The 22,123-nt window shown below is 45.7% G+C and overlaps 1 pseudogene; it reads right to left on the bottom strand.

Annotated features, from left to right (window-relative positions):
* Positions 1-9,626: 9,626 nt before the first annotated feature.
* Positions 9,627-9,744, bottom strand: LOC124796855 (annotated as a pseudogene).
* Between the last annotated feature and the right edge of the window lie 12,379 nt (positions 9,745-22,123).

Here is a 22,123-nt window from a genome sequence, read left to right on the forward strand (position 1 = left end):
CCTCATAAATCCATGGACTCTGCATGTCATCAAGGGACTGTTCAGACTGGTGGAGTCTCTGTAATGGTGTGGGGCGTGTGCAGTTGGAATGATATGGGAGCGATACGTCTAGATACGACTCTGACAGGTGACACGTACATAAAGCATCCTGTTTGATCACCTGCATCCATTTGTTCCGACGGACTTGGGCAATTCCAGAAGGACAATGCGACACCCCAAACGCCCAGAATTGCTACACAACAGGTAGCTCCAAGAACACTCTTCTGAGTTTAAACACTTCCGCCTTCCACCAGACTCCCCTTGCAACTCGCTGTTCAGAAGGACAGCACTGTAAGATTCATGATGTCAACTCCCTCCAGCACCACTTCAGACATTAGTCGAGTCCATGGCACGTCGCGGTGCGGCACTTCTGAGTGCTCGCGGGGGCCCTGCACGATATTAAGCAGATGTAGCAGTTTCTTTGGCTCTTCATTACACACTCCTGGAAATGGAAAAAAGAACACATTGACACCGGTGTGTCAGACCCACCATACTTGCTCCGGACACTGCGAGAGGGCTGTACAAGCAATGATCACACGCACGGCACAGCGGACACACCAGGAACCGCGGTGTTGGCCGTCGAATGGCGCTAGCTGCGCAGCATTTGTGCACCGCCGCCGTCAGTGTCAGCCAGTTTGCCGTGGCATACGGAGCTCCATCGCAGTCTTTAACACTGGTAGCGTGCCGCGACAGCGTGGACGTGAACCGTATGTGCAGTTGACGGACTTTGAGCGAGGGCGTATAGTGGGCATGCGGGAGGCCGGGTGGACGTACCGCCGAATTGCTCAACACGTGGGGCGTGAGGTCTCCACAGTACATCGATGTTGTCGCCAGTGGTCGGCGGAAGGTGCATGTGCCCGTCGACCTGGGACCGGACCGCAGCGACGCACGGATGCACGCCAAGACCGTAGGATCCTACGCAGTGCCGTAGGGGACCGCACCGCCACTTTCCAGCAAATTAGGGACACTGTTGCTCCTGGGGTATCGGCGAGGACCATTCGCAACCGTCTCCATGAAGCTGGGCTACGGTCCCGCACACCGTTAGGCCGTCTTCCGCTCACGCCCCAACATCGTGCAGCCCGCCTCCAGTGGTGTCGCGACAGGCGTGAATGGAGGGACGAATGGAGACGTGTCGTCTTCAGCGATGAGAGTCGCTTCTGCCTTGGTGCCAATGATGGTCGTATGCGTGTTTGGCGCCGTGCAGGTGAGCGCCACAATCAGGACTGCATACGACCGAGGCACACAGGGCCAACACCCGGCATCATGGTGTGGGAGCGATCTCCTACACTGGCCGTACATCACTGGTGATCGTCGAGGGGACACTGAATAGTGCACGGTACATCCAAACCGTCATCGAACCCATCGTTCTACCATTCCTAGACCGGCAAGGGAACTTGCTGTTCCAACAGGACAATGCACGTCCGCATGTATCCCGTGCCACCCAACGTGCTCTAGAAGGTGTAAGTCAACTACCCTGGCCAGCAAGATCTCCGGATCTGTCCCCCATTGAGCATGTTTGGGACTGGATGAAGCGTCGTCTCACGCGGTCTGCACGTCCAGCACGAACGCTGGTCCAACTGAGGCGCCAGGTGGAAATGGCATGGCAAGCCGTTCCACAGGACTACATCCAGCATCTCTACGATCGTCTCCATGGGAGAATAGCAGCCTGCATTGCTGCGAAAGGTGGATATACACTGTACTAGTGCCGACATTGTGCATGCTCTGTTGCCTGTGTCTATGTGCCTGTGGTTCTGTCAGTGTGATCATGTGATGTATCTGACCCCAGGAATGTGTCAATAAAGTTTCCCCTTCCTGGGACAATGAATTCACGGTGTTCTTATTTCAATTTCCAGGAGTGTATTTTGCTAGTGAGACATACGTCCGTCGACGATACTTAAAGGTTGTTTGATATCTCAGCAGTAGTACGTTTGTGTGTTCTTAAACACTGCGTCAATCTACGAGCTTCTTATAATTAAACTTCCTCTAATTGAGAGGGCCATATGGAAAATGAGTGACAGTAGGGAAATAAAACTTTGTGGAAGCATTTGTAAAGACACGCGGAAGAAAAATAGCGAATAAACACTGAAAAAAATTATTTTAATCTTCACGTGAGGGTAACATTTGTTAATTGTGATTATGTTCTAGCTTACAGTATGTTCCAGCTTTCAAACGTTGCTTAATGTGACGAATATCTGCATCCACGACAGCCTACAACCGCACTATATGTTGCTCTACTGCTACCCGAAACATTTAAGGTGGCATGTTGACTACCTCCCTCGCCATACTCATTTTCAGCCTCTGACGCGTGTTAGTGTGTCGGTGATAAATCTTGTCCTTCAGGTAACCCCACAGCCAGAAGCCACACGGGTTCAAATCTGGTAATCTTGTTAGCCTTGTAGTTTGGAGCGCTCGGCCGATGTTTCGGTTTTCTCCAAATGTATTACGTAGTAATCGAGTGACCTCCCGACCAATGTGAGGCGGAGCTCCAGTGCATCAAAACAGTTGAGTACGAAGCTCATCTCATCCGTAGAGCAAGGATCACATGTTGGCGAAGCAGATCACAGTAACGTGTACCATCCACGCTGCATGTCCTTGGTCCTTGTGGTCCGAGCTGCTCAAAGAAAAATGGACCCGTCATGAACTGTGCCGTGAAACCATACCACACAGTGACGTGTTTGCTGTGCAGGGGAAGTTCATGAACGTTCTTTGGACGTGACGATCCACAAAAGCAACAGTTGTGATTGTTCTCTGCCCCGGTGAACGTAAATTGTGCTTCATCACTCAACAAAATGTTCCAAAGCCACATGTCGTCAACTTCAAACCTTTCAAGAAACACAATAACGAAGTCTACTCAAGCACGTTTAGAACGGAGGCCCATGGATTGATCGGCTGTCATGAAACAGCTCGCGCACTGCTTGAAGATGGTACGTTGCGTCCAGCATTTTCAGCATGGTAACAGTAACTCCTTCAACAAGTCGTGGCGCAATAGGCTGTCGGCATCTCTTAGGAGTAATTCTCAAATCGCTATTTGATTCGAAATTCCGGATAACGTTCTTCAACCACGGTGCAGAAAGAAGATCTAGCCGTGTTCTTTTAATGCGTCGGTATTCTCGAAGAGCACCAGCACTATTACTGTTGTTTTGATAAAACAGCTTTACGAATAAAGTTCTGCTCACATTGTCCAAACCCATGTTGACTGCCTGCAACAGTATAGCATACTGATGCTTGTGTTTCAACTCTACGTCATCGTTCCAGTACATGCCACTAACGGCAAGTCATGAGCTAACATTACTAACAACGCAAATCTTGCAGCGCGCAAACTGAACATAATTCCTGTAAGGTTGGGTGCCTACATGGTAAATACACTCCTGGAAATGGAAAAAAGAACACATTGACACCGGTGTGTCAGACCCACCATACTTGCTCCGGACACTGCGAGAGGGCTGTACAAGCAATGATCACACGCACGGCACAGCGGACACACCAGGAACCGCGGTGTTGGCCGTCGAATGGCGCTAGCTGCGCAGCATTTGTGCACCGCCGCCGTCAGTGTCAGCCAGTTTGCCGTGGCATACGGAGCTCCATCGCAGTCTTTAACACTGGTAGCATGCCGCGACAGCGTGGACGTGAACCGTATGTGCAGTTGACGGACTTTGAGCGAGGGCGTATAGTGGGCATGCGGGAGGCCGGGTGGACGTACCGCCGAATTGCTCAACACGTGGGGCGTGAGGTCTCCACAGTACATCGATGTTGTCGCCAGTGGTCGGCGGAAGGTGCACGTGCCCGTCGACCTGGGACCGGACCGCAGCGACGCACGGATGCACGCCAAGACCGTAGGATCCTACGCAGTGCCGTAGGGGACCGCACCGCCACTTCCTAGCAAATTAGGGACACTGTTGCTCCTGCGGGTTCGGCGAGGACCATTCGCAACCGTCTCCATGAAGCTGGGCTACGGTCCCGCACACCGTTAGGCCGTCTTCCGCTCACGCCCCAACATCGTGCAGCCCGCCTCCAGTGGTGTCGCGACAGGCGTGAATGGAGGGACGAATGGAGACGTGTCGTCTTCAGCGATGAGAGTCGCTTCTGCCTTGGTGCCAATGATGGTCGTATGCGTGTTTGGCGCCGTGCAGGTGAGCGCCACAATCAGGACTGCATACGACCGAGGCACACAGGGCCAACACCCGGCATCATGGTGTGGGGAGCGATCTCCTACACTGGCCGTACACCACTGGTGATCGTCGAGGGGACACTGAATAGTGCACGGTACATCCAAACCGTCATCGAACCCATCGTTCTACCATTCCTAGACCGGCAAGGGAACTTGCTGTTCCAACAGGACAATGCACGTCCGCATGTATCCCGTGCCACCCAACGTGCTCTAGAAGGTGTAAGTCAACTACCCTGGCCAGCAAGATCTCCGGATCTGTCCCCCATTGAGCATGTTTGGGACTGGATGAAGCGTCGTCTCACGCGGTCTGCACGTCCAGCACGAACGCTGGTCCAACTGAGGCGCCAGGTGGAAATGGCATGGCAAGCCGTTCCACAGGACTACATCCAGCATCTCGACGATCGTCTCCATGGGAGAATAGCAGCCTGCATTGCTGCGAAAGGTGGATATACACTGTACTAGTGCCGACATTGTGCATGCTCTGTTGCCTGTGTCTATGTGCCTGTGGTTCTGTCAGTGTGATCATGTGATGTATCTGACCCCAGGAATGTGTCAATAAAGTTTCCCCTTCCTGGGACAATGAATTCACGGTGTTCTTATTTCAATTTCCAGGAGTGTAGTTTTCCATGTACACTGTCTCAAGTAGCTAATGTTTAATTATAACCACCTGGTATTTAATTAACGCAGCGTACCTGATTCGGAACTCCGACTGTCGTTAAGTGAAAGCACAAACGCACAACTCGGTGAGGGAAAGTACATCAGACAATAAAAATTCAGAGTAAACAGAAGCTTGAAGCAGGTGAGAGCAACGGGAAGATAACCGAGAGAAAGTTGAAACATTTCTAGGAGGGAATGCAAACTACAAAACCGACCTCAAGAACTGGAAACGACAGTTAAAGCAACATAAATAAAACGCAAGTTACACTGCCTGCGGTATTCCTGAGACTCTGCTAGAAGAGGGAGAAATTTATGCCATGTTAGCGAAGAACCGTCGTTAATTAGTGCGGAGCTGCAAGCCTTTGGGGAGGAAAACTTGTAGCTATTAAGTGACGATTCAGATTAAATGAGTGGACATAAGTGACTAACAAAAGTGTGGATGGTAATTGCTGATTTGACAGAGAGCTAAAAAATACCGCAGCTGTAATTATTGGAGATGGACACGTGATTTAATTTTCTCGGACATTAAGTTACGGTATTTCAAGAAAGAAGGATATTCCCATTAACACGGACCAAAGTTCTGTCTAGATTGGTCTCTGTGAAGGTTAATGTTAATTTTCTTATGAAACGCTACATCAATGGGTAACAACCTCATTCCAACAAATTTCGATCAACATACTCCACACATACTTGCAAGTTAATTAACTATCGATGAGCAGCCACTTACTGCTGAAACTGAATGAAACTTTCCATCTTAATTTGTGGTGGTTTTGTGTATATACTATAAAAAATAGACAGTGGGACTTCTTACAATCTGTATAATTGATAATTTGACCGGAAGTGTGGTTATAAGATGATCGCCCGCCACCACATACCGCAGTTCTCGGCCGATACCAGACCGACACAACATTCAGGAGTAGGTGGACATGTCGAGGTGGACCTCATGCTTAGTCGTCAAAGTCCATGGGTTTGATTACTGTACAGACATAGGAGGACTTCTGTAGGCAGCTTATAGATACAGTAGAAATGAGTCACGTATACAGTGAAACGTTCTTTTGCTTCGTCAGTCACAGACATAGCAGGACTCTCAGCACTACTGGTCTCCAAGGCAGACAATGCTACCTGTTGCTCCAAACAGTAACCAGGAGACAATGACGAACCCAGGTCAATTATCGTCACTGCTGCGCTTATAAATCACTCTTAATAAGAGTCACAAGGCTCGGCTTGACCCGCGGAAGAGGATTAAACCTGTCAGTGCTCCAAAAGCTTCAGCTATCTAACTGCATTCGGAAAACTTCCGAGGCTCGAACACTGGACTAGATAACGTACAAAAGTCAATAAACAACAGATGTTCTTAGGGCCTTCGACTATAATTCCCCTCCCCCCCCCCCCCCCAGCCAAAACAGAGTAACAGTTTAGAGGCAATATGTCACAAGTCACTCAAAAGTTTTAACTTAAACAAATATAATTTATTGATATTACCCAGATGTCGTCGCGTCGCCCATGTCTTCCATTAGACGCCATCGTCAGCCAGTTAATAGCTCTAACATCCCATATTAGGCCTCTTCCTACCTCGGACGGGAACTTAGCTACACTATCCGAGAAATTCTGAAAATGACTGAATAGAATTCTTTGCCTGCGTGTGGGAACGCAGTTAAGGATCTCTGTGAACTTTCTGGATTGGAAAACTTACTTTTCATATCACGTACGATCACGAACTACTTGCTTCGGAAAGGTTAAACATTTTCAGACATCATCTCCGTCCGAGAGGGCACATTTACCACTACACAAAAGAGCACTAGTTAGTTCCGTAGATCATTAGAACGATTGTTTTATAGAAATGATGTGGAACGAATCAGTCTACTGGCTATGTATTCACTATTAGTGTTGGCATTAATTTCTTAGTCCTAATCACGCAACTGCACTTTAACACGAAATTAGTTTTTACCAGCTTTTAAGTAGAAATTCGTCAATGGAACAGAAGATGTCCAGGAGAAATGACGTTAAGTTAGATTTAAAACTTGCTCTGCTACCTGTCAGACATTGGACAATATTTTTGTGACAAAAACAAACATAATTCGAAAAATGATCAAAAATTTTTGTTGCTTCAAATTGGACTTCTTTTTGAGCCACCGACAGCCTTAACAACGTAATAAACGTTATTTTTCCCTCTAGTATATAGATATGGCTATCACTGTTCTTCTCAAATTGTGATAAATTACTTATGACGAATTTCATTAGCTGCTTGCAGAGGTACCCTCATGTCTCACGTGGGTGAACACCACATATTATTCTTACTGCTGGCTTTTTTGCATTCGTTGCTTTCAGTCTAAGTGATTAGATATCCCAGAAAATATTCCGTAAGACATTATTCAGTGGAAATATGCAAAATATTTCAGCAGGTTGATTCCTTGGTTTCCAAGACAAGTAATTATACGAAGAACAAGATTAACCGAACTTAATTGTTTGAGAAGCTCAGTAATATGCTTCTTTCGGTTCAAATTTTCGTCAGTACGTACACCGAAAAATTTGGAGCATTCTATCCTACTTACTATCTCCTGTGCTCATGTACTACATCAGTTGTTTGTATGACAATTTGGAGTACAGAACTCATTATAGTAAGTTTTTCAAAATTTAGGGGGAATACATTTTCTGTATCACCTCTTCTGTTGCTTTCTCTCTAATGGTGTTGGTTATAACACTAGTATTGTCTGCAAAAACGACCAATTCAGCTCGTTGAATGTTAAGTGGACGGTCATCCACATATATAATGAATATAAGTGGATCCAAAATCGAATCCTGTGAGACTCCCTTTATAATTTCTCCCCAGTAACTAAAATTTTTCACCATGCTGACATTGTCTGAATTATTCAGTACAACCTTTTGCATTCTGCTAGTTAAGTATGATACAAACCAGCTGTGCGTTGAAGCTATCGGTTCTACAAAACTTCAGTTTTTCTAAGAGAGTAACACGATCTACACTAATACACTACTACCTGCATCCTCGTTTTTTTGCGAACTCCACAAAACTCATGAAATTTTTACAATGAGGTCATTATCTCTTTTTGCACTCGCTTGTTTGCTTCCTCTGTACTAATATGCACATTTAATCACAAAGTAAAGCTGAAGTTCACAGCACCGAAACGAGCTGGCTCGGTGTGAGAAAACAAAATGATGGTAGAAGAATAATACCATAAAGTCCGTACAGCCTCACAAAATCGTTATCAGCACACAATTAATTGTCAATATGGCAATCCAGTAGATAGCAGCCAGGTTCCAGTCGCGTGTCACAAGGATGTCAACAGTCTTCGCTCAGTGAACGAAGTGCCACTGGAGTTACCGACTGCTGCCTATAAGGGCACTAGTTGGGAAACCTAGTGTCGTGTAAGAATTATTTATTCCAATTTTCTATTATTCAATCTTCTCCTCACTTCTCTCTCCATCTATAACGTCCTCCCCCTCTCTCTGAACATCTCCAACCTGTCTTATCTCCTCAGCCTCCTTCTCCCTCTGTTCGACACCTATTACCTCCATTACTCCAACCCTATGGCGGGTTGGTGATTTTTACCCGCACAGTGTTTATTTCCATATAGTGAATAATATGTGCATCAATCTTGGTTGAAATCGATCCAGAGGCTTCGGAGGAAATGTTAAACACATGCATATGTCACACGCCTTGCTAACTTACACGTCAGATTCTCCGCTGTTTTACACCGTACGACTCGAGAGAAGACGTTAAACATATCTGTGGTATCAGGTGTGTGGCTTGATCTTTTGTCCCCATAACACACTGACAAAAATACGGGCTCACTGCAGTGCTTATTTTCGCAGTCTGGTTGACACACTGTACAACACAAATAAGAGACAAATTGAAGTATTCCCATTCAAGTAAACACACGAAATAAATACCTAAAGCTCATTTTTCAACCTTTGTATATCACCCCTTCTTATCCACATCCCACACATCGTGGTGGTAGTGGGGAATATTACTCCCGTAGTATTTTTATACAAGTCATGTAGCTATCAAATGTGTTTTAAATTCCTCCAAGTGTTCCTGAGTTTTATTTCAATGTCACACCGTTTTCATTCCCACCCCTATGTTTATTACATCACATCTACTGAACTATGAGTCGAACAATGACGTAATTGTGCAGTTGCATTCAGTGGTATACCATCTGCAAACTGTTTTGCGAATATAGTTGGTAGTAAAGAAGTAATGAATAAAAACGTCGTGCCTGATGCGGCAGTTTTACTGCATGAACAGCGAAAATGTAGTGAACGACAAACTTTTTCCCTTTCATCATTTTGTTGGGGTATCAGCGAGAAAAAGTTTCATAAAGGCTTGATATTATGTGTAAAATTTGTTGGAAGTCCCTAAGTGTTCTCATACTTCTCCCTCACCTTCACACCGTTGAGAGGTGTCTTTCTTTCGAGATCGCAAGTAATATGTGTCCCAAGTATGGTCTAAATAGATGAGGTAGTTTGGAAAGAGAAGGTGAACATACGAGAATGTGCTGAAACGTAATTCATCCGAAGTTTTATGTGAGAACTATTAAAAAAGCACTCCGTCCTCTGGCCACAAGTGGCCCATCGGGACCATCCGACCGCCAAGTCATCCTCAGCCGAGGATGCGGATAGGAGGGGCGTGTGGTCAGCACACCGCTCTCTCGGTCGTTATGATGGTTTTCTTTGACCGGAGCCGCTACTATTCGGTCGAGTAGCTCCTCAGTTGGCATCACTAGGCTGAGTGCACCCCGAAAAATGGCAACAGCACATGGCGTCCCGGATGGTCACCCATCCAAGAGCCGGCCACGCCCGACTGTGCTTAACTTCGGTGATGTGACGGGAACCGGTGTATCCACGGCGGCAAGGCCGTTGCCGTGAGAACTATTAAAGCTGTTAATTAAAATAGAAGTTTTTAACATTCTATATCATTGTTGTCCATGTATACATACTGGGAGCCCTCTGCCGCTAGAAATCGCCGACTTTGGCGAGTAACATGATTGTGTGAAGTTACTATGTCGTTACGTGAATCGAGTTTCGAATTCGAAGAGTTCGTCCACACATGGAGGACCCTCTCTTTCGGCATGACAATGCCAGACCATACAAGAGCGCTGTGCCATCCGCAACAATCCGATGCGTTGGGTTACTGTCATCGATAATCCTCCATATCTGCCACCATCCGATTTTCATCTGTTTCCAAAACTTAAAGAAAACATTCGAGGACTTCACTTAAATATTGTACAGTTACGGTATCAACAAACTGGTCACTCGTTGGGAGAAATATGTTCGTCGCCAGGGTTGCTATGTTGAGAAATAAATATGTAGACGTGGAGAATAAAGATGTAGAATGCTAATAACGTTTAAAAAGCTATAAAAGTTTTGAAATAAAACATTAGGAGACGTTAATTTTCAGCATGACCTCGTACTTACATACATACCATTTACTAAGGTAAAGAGATTCTGGCCTGTAGGTAGAGGAACCAGGTGGGTCGTCTGCCTTGAGCTACCGTGCCCCGCAACCTCTTTGATCGATAACGTCGATATCTTCGGTGGCGGAATCGATGTCATTATTTAGGAAAATTATAGTTCCTGTCTGGACTCGTTTCCAACAACACATGAGAAACTCACTAGGAAAGCCATTTTAGACGGTTTAGGGAAAGGTCAACCGATCAGATCTGTACTGGATAAAGACCGCTTCCAGTGGACAATGGATGCCGTCTCTGGAGTCTCAACAGCCAATGAGAAGATCATGGTGAAACAGAGATTATAAAAATAGATACTGGGCGGTAAGACATGGTCAGGACCAGCTACAGACTGAGACCACAATTTAGTGTTGATGAATAGGTTGAAATTGAAGAGATTCGTCAAGAAGAATCAATGAGCAAAATAAAGTGGGTACCGAGTTGCAGAGGAAAGCTGATATGCGTTTGAAGTCTATAGACGCCGCGGTAGTGGGAGTAACAGTAGAAAGTGTAGTTGAAGAGAAACTGATGTCCCTAAAAAGAGCAATGACAGAAGTTAGACAGACAAATTTAGGTACAAGGAAAGTAATTTGAACGAAATATGGGGGTAAAGAAGAAATACTTCCCCTGATCGACGAAAGATGGAAATACAAAATTGATCAGGAAGGAAAATATATGCTATACAACCAGATTTCAATAGATAGTGCACGCAGACTAAATCGAACTGGCTAAAGAAAAATATACGGAGAAATCGAAAAGGAAATCGTCGTCGCAAGGACAGATGCAGCCCCTTTTTTTTGTCATCAGTCTTCTGACTGGTTTGATGTGGTCCGCTGCGAATTTCTCTCCTGTGCCAAACTCTTAATCTCAGAGTAGCGCTCGCGACCTAAGTCCTCAATTATTTGCTGGATGTATTCCAATCTCTGTCTTCCTCTACAGTTTTTACACTCTACAGCTCACTCTAGTACTTGATGTCCCTTCTTCTTGCCAGTGTTTTCCATACATTCCTTTCCTCTCCGATTCTGCGCATAACCTCCTCATTCCTTACCACATCAGTCCACCTAATATTCAACATACGGCTGTAGCACCACATCTCAAATGTTTCCGTTCTCTTCTGTTCCAGTTTTCTCACAGTCCATGTTTCGCTACCATACAATTCTGTACTCCAAACGTACACTCTCAGAAATTTCTTCCTCAAATTAAAGCTTATGTTTGATACTAGTAGACTTCTCTTGTCCGGGAATGCACTTTTTGCTAGTGCTGGTGTGCTTTTGACGTCCTCGTTGCTCCGTCGCTCACTGGTTATTTTGCTGCCTAGGTAGCAGAATTCCTTAACCTCACCTACTTCGTGACATTTTACGTAAAGGTATTGTAGGCCAGTCTGTCATCACTGTACATATGTTGACTGCAATTTCACTAATAACAGATATGGGGCTACCTGAGTCAAGAACAGCAGACAAAGTGCTGTCACCTAAAGAAACATGTATTACAGGATGTGCAACAGGGGCGCTCATACAGTTGTTTACAGAAGGGGGGGGGGGCGGGTATACCTTGGGGTATGGCATATTTTTAATATTTTGGAAGATGAATGGCGACTTGTAAGTAGCCATAAAATTTTTCAGCTCGGATAATGTTAAAAAGCAATGTAATACTGACTTTTAAATCGTTTTCTTGAAAGAAAAACATCTGAATACACTACATTTTTTTCCTTTCCCTGATGTGCAATAGCATTCCGTGTTATCTGATTCCTGTAATAAAATATCTCTATGGTCTTCAAGACGGACGATATTCACTGTATTGGCAGCGAATTTTTCAGTCCCGTCTATAATATCATCAGCTGCCGGCGTTGTGAGTCATTGCTGTATGTCATTTCCAGGCCGCTGACTGTTGGCCGGGATAGGCGTTCTCACTTGATCTAACTCAACGTGTCGCGGCGGGCTTGATCTACTTGCCAAAGCTGACTGTGTTATTGTTTTGATAATGATCCCCGTTTTGATTATGTCGTATATAGTTCCTATTTTGCCATGACTTCTGTGGGCTTGATATACCAGAACTGTATCCGTAAGAATAGGAGTTGAACCTATAGTTGTTCTGATAATTGTGATAGTGTCTGTGCGCGTTTTCATAACGCCTGTTCATTCGATTACCGTGATAATGATTGTTTTGGTTTTCCCCGTGTGTATCATACGAATAATCCTTTTTACGTCTGTATGATAATGAGTTTTACGAGAGCGTCCGTTATTTCTATGATCGTACGGTGGAAATGAAAGTCGGGATCCAAATGTTTGTTGCCATATTTCATAATAATATGGTTATCGTAGTCGAGTTCCAGTTCTTGTAGCAAACCTTGGAAAGCATCTAGGGCGTTCTTGCATCCTCCTGTCAGTATCAGGAGACGCAAATGTGAGTTCAAATTTTTGTAAGCAAATACGTATCAATTCAGATTTACTGTACGGGTTTGCGAGATAACGGTTCCTACGTAATATCTGCAGAAACCAGATGGCAGTTATAAGGGTCGAGGGGTATGAAAAGGAAGCAGTGATTGGGAAGGGAGTGAGACAGGGTTGTAGTCTCTCCCCGATGTTATTCAATCTGTATATTGAGCAAGCAGTGAAGGAAACAAAAGAAAAATTCGGAGTAGGTATGCCGGGTTCAGCTAAACTGGTGGCTGTCCGACCTTTGCTTAACGTGATTCAGAAGAATGAAGACCTTCAGTTGAGCAACAATAACTTTATTGCGAGCGCGTATCTGACGACGCCCGGCATGCATGGACAGATCGGAGCTATAAAATTTGCTTCCGGCCTATACAGAGGATCCTTAATCGTCGGAAAACTTCCGTAGTTAGGAGAGAAAACAGTACTCGTCCATACAAGTCAGGAGGCACGGAACTAATAACTAACTCAAAAAAACAAATAATAATAATAATAATAAACAGAACGTATATAAAAGCTAGAAAACACAGCGCCTCTAGAGGCTGGGCGCGGAACTACACAAACGTCGCGTAAAGTAATTACGACCGCGCACCACTGCACTGACGCACGCGCACAGCACACACACACACTGGCGAGCTTGAATTAGCGCGCGGCAGCGTCGCTACATCAGCCCCCCGGGCGGAAGCGGAGCGTCGGCGTCGAGATACCGCGTCGCAAAGTGCACCCGACGTCCAGAACGGGTCGTCCGCGTCGGAGGAGGAGGAACAGCGTCAGGAGGCGGATGTTGTGCTGCGTTGGGCGGCGGATGTTGAAGAGCCGGCGTCGGAGATGTGGCGTCAGTGTCTGGAACAGCGGTAGGTGGACGCCTACGACGAGGTGCCGCTAGTGGGGTGTCAGGAAAAACATACACAGGTTTAACCCGATTCAACGCAACAGTCGTGGTTCTGCCGTTCATTGGATATCCATGGTGTGGGCACTGCGCCGTAGCACTTCATATGGACCAGAATAAGGAGCTTGTAGAGGCGGTTTAACGCCCTCAGTGCGGAGCATGACGTGACGACATTGTTCCAGGTCCTGGTGCACGAAAGTGGGCGGCTTGCCATGACGTGTGGCTTTCGGAGGGCGAATCTTTGATACATGGTCCCTCAATCGTCGCAAGAAATCCGGCTGGTCAGTAGCAACTGTCTCTGTGGCATCGGCGTCTACAAAGTCCCCAGGAAGGCGCAGTGTTTCTCCATAAACCAGTTCTGCCGCTGACGACCCCAGGTCTGGTTTGAAAGTAGTCCGTAAGCCTAACAAGACCACTGGTAGTGCGGTTGTCCAGGTTTCTTCGTGGCACATCAGCGCGGCCTTCAAACAACGGTGCCAGCGTTCGATCATTCCTTTGCTTGCTGGGTGATAACTTGTGGTCTTATGGTGGGTGTAACCACAAAACTTGGCCAGCTGTGAGAACAGGTCTGATTCAAATTGCCGTCCGCGGTCAGTGGTAATATGTAGCGGGCATCCAAATCTTGCCAACCAAGTCATTGCAAAAGCGGAAGCTAATGTGTCTGCTGTGATATTATCCATCGGCACTGCCTCCGGCCAACGTGTAAAACGGTCGATCATTGTAAACAGATATCTTTGCCCGTTCGAAGGTGGAAGTGGTCCGACTACATCTAAATGAACGTGGGCAAAGCGGGCGGTGGTATCCGGGAAATCGCCGATCGGTGCGTGTACATGGCGGTTAATCTTGCAGCGTTGACACTGAAGACAAGATCGGACCCACTCGCGGCAGTCTTTTTGCATGTCTGGCCACACGAAACGTTGCGATACTAGGCGGAATGTCGGGCGTACCCCGGGATGGCACAATCCATGTACTATATCAAAGGCTTGTCTTCTAAAAGCCGGCGTCAGAAAGGGACGAGGTCGGCCGCGAGAAACGTCGCAGTATAGCTGTGTATCTTCCCCCGGAACATCAACGAGTTCCAGTTGCAATGCGGAAGACGTGTCTTTAACATAGGCAAGGAGTTCTTCGTCGTCTCTCTGTGCCTGTGCCAGTGCAGGAAAGTCTATGGTACTGGAAACACTGCTGATCCGTGAAAGGCAATCCGCAACAATGTTGTCGATCCCAGAAATATGTCTAATGTCGGTAGTAAACTGGGCCACGAACTCAAGGTGATGAAATTGACGGGGAGAGCAGTTGACACTATTCCGATGGGAGGCGAACGTGAGTGGCTTGTGGTCCGTATATATCGTGAAAGTTCACGCTTCCACTTGGGGGCGAAAATATTTCACTGCCTGGTATACTGCCAGGAGCTCACGGTCATATGTGCTCCATTTTCTCTGTGCAGGCGAAAGCTTGTGGGAATAATACGCCAGTGGCTGCCATGCGTTGTCGGACCATTGTTGTAACGCGGCACCGATCGCCGTCTGGCTCGCATCTACGACAATTGCTAATGGCGCGTCGAGCCGTGGGTGTGCGAGAAGCGCCACGTCGGCCATGCTCCTCTTTGTTGCCTTGAACGCAGAACACATGTCCTCTGTCCACTGTATCACAGACTTGCTATTTGCTTTAGGGCCTGATAATGCCGCCGTCAAAGGTTCCTGCAGCTCCGCAGCGTGAGGAAGGTGTCGTCGATAAAAATTGAGCATCCCCAAAAAACGACGTAATTCTTTGATCGTAGTTGGTCGGGGTAGCTGCAAGATAGCGTCCACCTTCTCGGACAGAGGAAGAGAGCCTTCAGCAGAAATCTTATGGCCAAGAAATGTCACCTCTGACTGCCCAAAAACACACTTGTCCACGTTCAAGACGACACCGTAACGCTCCAATCGCTCGAAAATCTCTCGCAGATGTTGTCGGTGTTGTTCGTGGTCAGCAGAGAACACTAACACATCGTCCAGGTAGGCGAAACAGAACGGCAGCCCCTGGAGAACCGAGTCTATAAACCTTTGCCAGCTCTGAGCGGCATTGCGTAAACCGAAAGTCATAAATTTGCTTTCAAATAAACCGAAAGGCGTTATTATTGCAGTCTTTGGAATGTCGTCATTGGCCACCGGAATCTGTGTATACGCTTTAGCGCAGTCCAGAACTGTGAACACCGTGGCACCATGTAAAGCGTGATTATAATCCCTCAGTAACGGAGCTGTATATCTGTCCGGCACTGTTCGCGCGTTAAGCGCACGGTAGTCACCGCATGGGCGCCAAGCTCCACCCTTCTTCGGAACAAGATGTAATGCGGAGGACCACGGGCTCTTAGATGGCCGCATTATGCCCTCGCAAATCATGGCGTCAAATTCTGCCTTCGCTATCTTCAATCGGTCCGGAGCGAGACGCCTAGGTCGGTATGCTACTGGGGGACCATCAGTCGTTTGAATGTGATGCACCGTGTCATGTGGTATACACCTGGGAGCGCCGGGCGGCCTGGTCAAGTCCGGATAGTTAAGCAGTAATTCAGTGTACTCACCCTCCGTAGCATGGACCAACTTGGCACTGTGCGTTGCGGTGTTGCGACGGAAACCCGAGACTGCTAAGCCAGTGACGCTGTCTACCAAGCGTGCGTTCGCGACGTCTGGCAGCAGGTGGTAGTGCGCGAGGAGATCAGCCCCGACGATCGCCTCCGTGACGTCAGCCACTGTAAAATTCCACTCGTATGCGCGACGTAGGCCGAGATTAAGCTCCATCCTCTGTGTGCCATGTGTTGCGATGGAAGAATTGTTGGCAGTCGTCAGACGGAAGGCAGTTGGCGGCCGGCAACGATATACGGCTGTTCGTGGTATGATACTCAGGTCCGACCCAGTGTCAATTAAAAACTTTACGCCGGAACTCCTATCGGTAACGAACAGGCGCTTGGAGGATAACTGGCAGTCGGTTGCGCCTATTGTCGACCGCCGGTGGCGTTTGGGTGCGAGCATGGCGATGTGCACTTCCTTGCCTGATCGCCGAATCGTCGGTGGTACCAGCACAACGGTACCTCGCCTTGCGGAGTGGTAGTACTGCCGGAAGATCTGCTTCTCGAACGCCGCCGTCTGTATCGGCTTCTTCTATTATTGTCGTCGTCACGTGCCAGCAGCGCACTGACCTGGGCGCACAAAAGCTCAACCTTGGCAGCGAGAGAATCATGGTCGGCTCGTGCTACAGACGCGGTACTGTTTGCACTGTTGTCCAACGCCGCGACTGCGCTGACCGGAGCCGGTGTGATCGCGTCCTGAATCCGGTCTGCTAGCTGCGCCACGTCATCCAGCGGCATGTCCGTTTGTGAGGCGATTATGGCTTTTATTTGCGGCGGCAACCTACTGCTCCACAGCGTTCTGAGCAGACTGTCTGGCACAGTAACGGTGTCAACTTTGCTGCGTAGATGTCGCAGGTATTGAGAAGGCTTCCTGTCGCCAATTTCTTCCTGTGTCAGAACCTGACGTATCCGGTCCTCTTGTGACGCGGCCACCCGTCGAATCAACTCTGATTTTAGCCTGGCATAAGCTCCAACCTCGGGCGGTGCTGTGATTATGTCCTGCACCTCGGCATAACGTTGGTCGAGTTGGCTCACAATCAGCGCAAATTTAGTTGCTTCGACCGTTATTCCAGCGCAGCTAAAACTTGCCTCTGCCTGCGCGAACCAGAGTACCGGAATGTCGGGCCAGAACGGCGGCAAACGGACTGCAATCCTGGAGACGGCCTGCTGTTCGGTCATTATGTGCTCGTTACTTACGTAGCTCACGGCTGCTTCTTCTTAATCACGTCGGTCTCTGCTTGAATCACGTCGGGGTCACCACTTGTCGGGTTCAGCTAAACTGGTGGCTGTCCGACCTTTGCTTAACGTGATTCAGAAGAATGAAGACCTTCAGTTGAGCAACAATAACTTTATTGCGAGCGCGTATCTGACGACGCCCGGCATGCATGGACAGATCGGAGCTATAAAATTTGCTTCCGGCCTATACAGAGGATCCTTAATCCTCGGAAAACTTCCGTAGTTAGGAGAGAAAACAGTACTCGTCCACACAAGTCAGGAGGCACGGAACTACTAACTAACTCAAAAAACAAGGAATAATAATAATAATAAACAGAACGTATATAAAAGCTAGAAAACACAGCTGGGCGCGGAACTACACAAACGTCGCGTAAAGTAATTACGACCGCACACCACTGCACTGCCACACGCGCACAGCACACACACACACCGACGAGCTTGAATTAGCGCGCGGCAGCGTCGCTACAGGTATTAAAATCCATGGAGAAGAACTAAAAACTTTGAGGTTCGCCGATGACATTGTAATTCTGTCAGAGACAGCAAAGGACTTGGAAGAGCAGTTGAACAGAATGGAGAGTGTCTTGAAAGGAGGATATAAGATGAACATCAACAAAAGCAAAACGAGGATAATGTAGTCGAATAAAGTCGGGTGATGCTGAGCTAATTAGATTAGGAAATGAGACACTTAAAGTAGTAAAGGAGTTTTGCTATTTGGGGAGCAAAAGAACTGATGATGGTCGAAGTAGAGAGGATATGATATGTAGACTGGCAATGGCAAGGAAAGCGTTTCTGAAGAAGAGAAATTTGTTAACATCGAGTATAGATTTAGGTGTCAGGAAGTCATTTTTGAAAGTATTTGTATGGAGTGTAGCCATTTATGGAAGTGAAACATGGACGATAAATAGTTTGGACAAGAAGAGAATAGCAGCTTTTGAAATGTGGTGCTACAGAAGAATGCTGAAGATTAGATGGGTAGATCACATAACTAATGAGGAAGTATTGAATAGGATTGGGGAGAAGAGAAGTTTGTGGCACAACTTGACTAGAAGAAGGGATCGGTTGGTAGGACATGTTCTGAGGCATCAAGGGATCACCGATTTAGTATTGGAGGGCAGCGTGGAGAGGGTAAAAATCGTAGAGGGAGACCAAGAGATGAATACACTAAGCAGATTCAGAAGGATGTAGGTTGCGGTAGGTACTGGCAGATGAAGAAGCTTGCACGGGATAGAGTAGCATGGAGAGCTGCATCAAACCAGTCTCAGGACTGAAGACCACAACAACAACAACGTAATATCTCTTCAAAATATCTGACTGGGTTAGAAAACTCGGACTGATCAAAATGTTTCATCATTATGATATTATTCTTTACCGGATCCTGAGTAGCTTGCGACCAATACGCGGTCAAGAAACGGTGGTAAAAACGTGGAGGTAAAAAAGTAGGAAGGAAGGTGGCACAACAGACTTAAGTTGTACGTTAGTTTGAAACCAGGGTGGGCGGGGCCTGCCGCCATTTTAAGTAGCCAAAAACATTAGCAGACTACTGTTTACGGTAGCTTCCTGTTCATTATTTCTGTCGTGTGCTAGCAAAAAGTGTTTTAAATACTAAAAATTACAGTGCTTACATGAATAACATAGTGTAAGGAAGGCAATTCGAACGTTTTTCTGTTCTTGGATGCATATTTGCTCTAGTAACACGACACATTTGGCCTCGAAATGTAACTTGTTTTTGTTGATGTTTTTCGAATAATTAAGAAGACAAGGATATGATGTGAAAAAGACGCTTTCGTAATACATTTTATTCCACTTTTGCTATATCTGTATGGATATCAGATGGACCTGGAATTCCGAAACCAATGCGTGTTTGCTTACTGGTACTACTTCTTGTCAGTCCATTTTCAGCTTTCAAACTTGATGCACAACATTTCTAATGTTCACATTTAAAAAAAATTAGTTACGTGTTCTTTGTTAACCCATAACAATGTACTGTGAGGAAAGAAACAAGGCATGCTATCGTATCTTGTGAATATCAACAAAGTGAGCGGTTATTGAAATGTCGAAGAAACAGAACCGCATAGAGGCATAACTGCACCCTGAATAGAGATCTTGTTTTATTAGACTGTCAGTGCATTAGTCTCACTGTTGTTTTACACATATTCTCATTCTGAAATCTTACCTACGATTCTTCATTCAGTGTGTGGCCAGTAAGAGCAATTTACAGGGTAAAAAAAGATAGATAATTTTGTAAACATCTTTCAGCACTGCGGAATGCTATAAATGTGATTAAGGAATTACACATTATATATAGACTTTAATTTTTTTGTAAATATGAATCCATGCTGATCATTTATTAGTTTTCTTCTTTTTTTAATTATAAACAGACCAATGTTAGTCAGTAATTCCTACTCATCACCATTTACACATTACAGTAATAGATAATCTCCTGCGGAATAGGAGGAGTGTCAAAGAGAAACGTTTCCAGTTTAATTTCAAATTTTATTTTACTGTCTGTTTGGCATTTTATATCAATGGGGAAGTGTTCAAAACTTTTGATTGCAACATTGTGAAACCCTGTCTGTGCTAGAGACAACCTTAATATGGTGTAATGAATGTGATTTTTTTCTTTTGGTATTGTAATTATGTACAACATTGTTCCTGTTGAAGTGCTGTGGATTATTTACAACTTCATGAGGGAATAACTATACTGGGAAACGGATAGATTGCTACTCGCATGCCGAGCAGCAGGTAGGTACGATGAAAAGCCTTCTTCAGAAAGAAAGCAAAACACACATACACATTCATACAATCATACACACAAAACTCACCACACATGACCGCTGTCTCCGGCTATTCTAACCCGAACTTTTTTTAAAATGGGAAGAAATGTGAACAATGAGTAACTATCGGCGAGAGGAATTTAGGGCATGAGATGCTGCCCCAACAATAAGCGCGATTACGTAGCCGAATGTTGTGCGGGGACAAGTCCGTCGATACAGTGTGGCTAGGATGCTGGAGCGTTTGCGATTTAGAAGGCAATTAAAACGCACAGGAAAGAAGAGAAAGAACGGATGCTGAATAATATATGGCAAATCTAAAATCAAAAGACAGAAATGAAACCACTGCAATAAAAGTAACCAGTGAAACCATAATTCATCTACACAAAAGAAAATATTGCTTGAACGGCTCTATTTATGAATGAAATTTGAGTCCTTTAAACTTTGGACTGCGATCGGATTAATTAGTACATCCGTAAAGAATGCAAGATGACATTTTCAATGAAACAACTACGTCTCCACTCAATCAAAGCACCCAACACCGTCGAAACTGGGCACGTCAGAGTGACGTCACGAGGCAGTATCACAGCAGTGAAACATCGACGTATGAATGCCGTGAACCTAATGTTTTGGGCTACTTAAGATGGCAGACGTCGACTTTAAGTCTGTGACGTTATGGCAACTCCCTTCTTTTTTACCTCCATGGGTAAAAATCAACTTCACTTTGACGATCTCTGATTATAGAACGGCTGGCTCGCTTTCGAGATATCCACATATGAATCCAGTTTGTGGCCTAAAGTGATAAAGTTTGGTGATAACGAAAATAAAAATTGATCCAACGAGACTTGAGAATGAATGTCGTCGCCAAAGCTTCGAAACATTTTGAATCTGCGAACAGTGAGAAAGTGCTTGTAATCGAAATAGTCGTTTCGGTGAGAGCCAGAATGTTCTCTGTTGCGCCTGACGGGCGGCTCACTGTCATGTCTTGGTGAAAAGTGTTATTCTCCGGGAAAGTCACAAGTTTCAGATCTTGGGTGCGAGTGTGAACCCTGGTGAAATCGTTGGTATCGTCGTTACTACTTAGTTTTCGTTCGACATGTGTCAGCTGTTCCCGCATGTTGTTCACGTCATTTCTCTGTTGTTGATTCACTTTAGTCTGACTTTTTTTAAAATTATTAAGTGTCTGGTATTCCGTTGTGTCAGAGAATGGTACAGGATGTGTATCATGAGAATCACTGTCAATATTTATAGACAAGTTTGCTATCTTTGTTATCAGATCTTCGACATTCTTTGAAGTTGTTGTTTCCGGTTCGTCAGAGTTCAGTTTTAATGCGTGTACCTAATTGTTTCAACTGTGATATTAAGGTAGTCCTGACGTTATGTGAGTTTCGAGACCACTGTGCTCGGTACAGTGATATTTATTTTACAAGTAGCTCTTGTTTGTCGTTCTGTTGTGTAGTTTTTAAATTATATTGTTTAGTTTCAAGACTGCGTAGCCTGGTCTCTAACCTCATAACAACCGGTTGTAAGTCATTTCTAATCTCTTGTCGATTTTCTACAGAAAGGTTTTGTGTTTGTCCTCAAGTTTCTTGATATCCTTTGTATTTCTTCTTCTGCATTACTTATTTGTCACCTAACTCCAAAGAAGAAACTCAGAGTGGCTGTTAAAAAGTGAATCTTTAGGCGCCTCAAAGAGCTTAAGTTCTCATTGGCTACAACATAAATATAACATGGTTTATTTACGTTGCCTAGGAATTTAGTAATAACCTGCTCGAATTATACTCAAGCTTGCATCTGATTTACAATCATTTGTGATTCAAATTTGGAATAGAATATTATTTTTCGAATATAAAGTTCAAAGGAA

Source organism: Schistocerca piceifrons, chromosome 4, assembly GCF_021461385.2.
Source record: "Schistocerca piceifrons isolate TAMUIC-IGC-003096 chromosome 4, iqSchPice1.1, whole genome shotgun sequence".
NCBI classification, from domain to species: domain Eukaryota; kingdom Metazoa; phylum Arthropoda; class Insecta; order Orthoptera; family Acrididae; genus Schistocerca; species Schistocerca piceifrons.